We start from the raw sequence: 5,000 nt of genomic DNA on the forward strand, positions 1-5,000 counted from the left end.
TGCGTTGAAGTCCCTTCCGCAGGGACGATAATTTGGATTCACTTGCGTGTCTTTAATCCCTAGCCAATCGTTCGGTTCATTGCTTTGCTGATGCCGCTGCTTTGAGCTGTCAAAGCGAGCGAAGGCTTAAAACGTTCTAATTACATTCAAGTTCACACACACACCCATAAAAAAAACTGGTCCAGTCGAGCGGACAGCGTGCTCTTTGCAAATATCGTGGTAGCCTAACCTTGCACGTGTTTTGTTTTTTTTAACGTCGCTATGGGGGACGGATAGAACCCTCTATCATTTCCGTATACAGCACACCAAACGCTCCCGATAGCGGAAACTACAACGCCAAGCACTCCTTCGTATCTGAAGTGCAACGAAGATCCCCTCCATCAATAATCCTACGACACATATTGCACAAATCCAATTCTACTACACACGCTGCCTTCGGTTAACCAGACGGAGAGGAAGGAGGCTCTTGTGTGGACCGAGACTTGGCCGGGTTAGACGGGAGACACACACTCGCACACACGTCCTCCCCTCCCGACTGACCGAGCACAACTGACCAAAAGGAGAGAAGCTGGTGAGTTCTCGCGGCCCGACACCATGAAACGCAGAGTGGGAGGGGCGCGCAACTTCTCTTGGTGTAAAGAACCTCTAACTTCATTACAGCTGATTGAACTTCCAGGCTTATGTGAGCGAAGGGGCGCACAACTTTTAGTGTAAAGAACATCCAACTTCATTATAGCCGAAGGAATTCCCAGGCTTATGTGAGCGGTTAACTGTATAGAATGATTGATGTCATGTCCATATCGATGTTTTTTTTTTTTTTTTTTTTTTTTTTGGATACGCTTTAGTCGTAATCGAGATAATGGATAACGGAATTACTAAAAATAGAAATAAAGGATAATAAGAATTATTAGGTCAATGTTGAATATTGAAAATTATTGAAAGATGTTGAAAGTTATTGTTGAAAGTATTGTTGAACGTTATTGGGTGTAAGTTATTCCTACAATATGTTTCCTAATCATGATGACAATGATTGTAACTCTAAAAAAAGTTGAATACTGTAAAAATAACAACAATGAAAGGAATAAGAAGAAGATAAACAGGAATAATGTCGGTACTACTATTACTAATATTAATGATATTAATGATAAAAATGATAATAATAATTATAATGATAATAATCATAATATTACTATTGCTAATGATAACTATAGTAATGATGATAATGGTCATAATCATCATCATTATCATTATTATTATCATTATCATTGTCATTGTCATTGTCATTGTCATTATCACCATCATCATCATCATCATATTCACTATCATTATCATAAGAGAAATGATAATAATAACAATAATGATGATAATGATAAAGATAACGATAATGATAATGATAACGATAATGATAATGACAACGATAATGATAATGACAACGATAATGATAATGATAACGATAATGATAATGATAACGATAATGATAATGATAACGATAATGATGATGATAATGATAATGATAATGATGACGATAATGATAATGATAACGATAATGATGATGATAATGATAATGATGACGATAATGATAATGATAACGATAATGATAACGATAATGATAACGATAATGATAACGATAATGATAACGATAATGATAACGATAATGATAACGATAATGATAACGATAATGATAACGGTAATGATAACGATAATGACTGATAACAATAAAGATGATGATAATAATTATGATAACAATAATAACAGGGATAATAGTAATAGTAATGATGATGAGGAAGATAAATATGATAGTATCAATAATTGATACTAATCATAATAGAGAGTAATGAAAGTGATGATATTACTGCTGCTACTAATAATAATAATAATAATAAAAAAAAAAATAATAATAATAATAATAATAATAATAATAATGATAATAATTATGATAATAATAATAATAATAATAATAATAATAATAATAATAATAATAATAATAATAATGATAATAATTATGATAATAATGATTATAATAATAATAATAACAATAATAACAATAATAATAATAATGATAGTAATAATAATGATAATAATAATAATGATAATGTTAATGAGCATAATGATGATAATGATAATAATAATAATAATGACAACAACAATAGTGATAATGATATTGAAAATAAAAGGGATAATGATAATAATTATCATACAAATCATGACATCAATGATAATAATAGTGAGAAAAACAACAACATTCATAATTATAATAGCAAAACTTATATAATAACGACACACACTGATGATGATAACGGATATATGAAAACCAAGGTAAAAATAACAATAATAATAATCATTACTACCATCCTCTTTATCATCATTATCATCATCATTGTCATCATCTTCAATGTCTTCATTATCACTGTCATTGCAATCACTATCGTCCTTACCATCATTACCATCATAGTTAAAATTGGTATCATCTTTACCTCATGTTAAATTCCTTCATCTCCACACTCCCTCGTCCCCCATATAACTACCCCCCCCCCCTTCCCTCCTTCCTCCATTCACCTCCTCCCTCCTACTGTATCCCCATAACACCCCCCCCCCATACACCCTCTCATACAACCTACCCTCTTCCCCAGCTATCCTTCCCTCTCCCCCTCCCTACCCTATCCCTCATGCCTCCCTCCCTTTCCCCCTCCCCCCATGCTCCTTTCCTTTCCCTCTTCTCTCCCCTCTCTCCATTCCCCCTCTCCCCATGCCCCCTACTTTCTCCTCCACCCTCCTGACCCTACCCTCAACCCCCATCCTCTACCCCTCCCCTAATGCCCCCCAACCCTCTCCCTCTCCCCTTCTACCCCTGTCCCCTCTCCCCAACTTTCTCCCCTTCCCCTCACCCCCCCCCATGACCCAGCCTCGACCGGAAGTATCTCCGCAAAGATGGAACGGCATCTTAAATTTTTCCCAGGATGGCGTCACCGAGCACGTAGGCGGGTGTCAGAAACTTGGCAGGCAGAGTCCGAGAGAAATATTATTCGGTCCTTTTTCCCGAGGGAGGGAGGTGGGAGGTGCTGTTATGTTAAGAGGAGGTGCTATTTTGAAGGGGGAGGGAAGGGGAGGGAGGGGGAGATAATGTGAGGGAAAGAGAGAGAGAGAGAGAGAGAGAGAGAGAGAGAGAGAGAGAGAGAGAGAGAGAGAGAAAGAGAGAGGGAGGGAGAAATATATAAGTAAATTCAAAAATTATTAATTTTACATCAATCCATCAACTGATTTCCAGAACCCAATATTAGTAAATTAATGAACAAAACATTGATCATAATATCGTAAATTTAAGAAGAGCATTTATGTTCGTTTATATAACACTAAATCCACCTACAATAGTTAATGAAGACAAAATTGTTCACAGTCCTTTGGTCAAAAGGAATGAGTTTCACTTAATATGCATTTTCAGTTTTCAATTTTAAATTGTCTAGAAATTAAACAGGGCAAAATGAAAAAAGAAATTTACTTTTATTTTTTTTCTCTAGTTTGGAAAGTCATTTATTTCTGGTTTCCTTTTTTTCGAAACAGAGAAAAGGGGTCTACATTTAAGAAGAAAAGAATATAACAAGCTCTTTCAGTTACTTCTATGCTATTTGGGATTGACAAATTTCTTGCCTACTAGTAAAAAAAAAGAAAAAAAAAAGTTTTGATTTTATGATCACTAACGTGATGTCTTTTCAAAAAGTAATAGATTGGTTGTATAGCGGAGTAATTATAATTGAGGGAATCCATTTTCTTGTTTTTTCATGATAAACCATAAAAAATCTATATCTAACAAAATACGTGTTCTTAAAATGGCAAGTATTAACAACAATAACGACGGTAAACAAGCCGCAATTATCGCAAAGTTTGATATTTTTTGAAGGAGGGAGAGGGAGGAGGAAGAGGGAAGGGGGGAGGGGGGTGCCTACAAGCAACCAGTTTTTGCCAAAGGAAGCAAGATCGAGATAATGAACGCGACCTTTTGCGTTTCCCGCGCTCGCGTACGCCCCGGCAGCCATGACACGTGACGCTAAAGAACGCGCGGCAAAACAGGTTTAATCCCCGGACGTGTAAAACTCTCGGGATGTGATAAGGCACTAAGGCTCCTAACGGTACGGGTGCTGGTCAGCCTGATACTGTGATATTAAAGACATTTCGTAAATACGGACAAAAAGGCGATAGTTCTTTTTCTCTTTCCAACTCTCCTTCTCTCGGTGTTCCCAAAGTGGCGCCCTCTACCCAGCGCTCTTTACGACAACAGTGCTGTACTTCCGTCTCTTTATCTTCCAAACGCCCTTTTCGTTTGCAGACGTTGATTCGCCATCCCTCATTCCTTATCTGAAACTACCTTCAGTTCACAATCCTGCCTCACCTTTAGCGCCTGTCCATTTTATCTATTTGTTTCAGGTTCCTGGAGACAAAAGAATACCGTTGCTTGCTGTCTATGCGTGGAATTTAATCAACTTTTCACCATCATTGTGATGTCATTGATATTAGCAATATATAAATTTGTACATACTATGATATACACAAATGAACACACATAGATATTGTGTACAAATATATGTGTGTTTGTATGTATATTTCTTATCAATATTCCAGTAAGATTACGAATCCTATGCTAGTAAAACACACATGCGTACATTGATACTGTATATATATATATATATATATATACATATATATATATATATATATATATATATATATATATATATATATATATATATATATATATATACATGTGTGTGTGTGTGTGCATATGCATTTCTTCTTTTTCTTTCAGTAATCTCACAATTGCTATGTTAGACGACAAGTAAAATGCATTCTACAAGAAGATACAAAGATGCTCACCGGTAACAACCACTCAACCCAAAAGCGCGACCATAGAAGATACATGACACGGGAAACAAATACCATGCAACAACACAGTAGCGGGATCTCTTCATCGCCGCTCGGATGCGTTCGAAGAAGGATCGCCCGCGTCC

General features: G+C 36.1%; 1 protein-coding gene across 5 annotated transcripts in view; it reads right to left on the reverse strand.

Annotated features, from left to right (window-relative positions):
• LOC122262194 (uncharacterized) overlaps positions 1 to 5,000 on the reverse strand; it is a 136,235-nt gene that overhangs the window by 39,902 nt on the left and 91,333 nt on the right. For 2 of the 5 annotated variants that reach the window (XM_043030148.2, XM_043030147.2), the window contains exon 1: positions 1 to 598. This exon is cut by the window's left edge and continues 298 nt beyond it. The exons of 2 other annotated variants lie outside the window; for them this stretch is intronic. The gene's annotated coding sequence lies outside the window, so the exon portion shown is untranslated. Of the gene's footprint in view, positions 599 to 5,000 lie in introns of those variants that run through there. One more of the 5 variants, XM_043030149.2, reaches the window with a different exon arrangement.

The sequence above is a fragment of the Penaeus japonicus genome, unplaced genomic scaffold (genome assembly GCF_977035675.1).
Source record: "Penaeus japonicus unplaced genomic scaffold, GWHDUDI00000001_assembly GWHDUDI00000014, whole genome shotgun sequence".
NCBI lineage: Eukaryota > Metazoa > Arthropoda > Malacostraca > Decapoda > Penaeidae > Penaeus > Penaeus japonicus.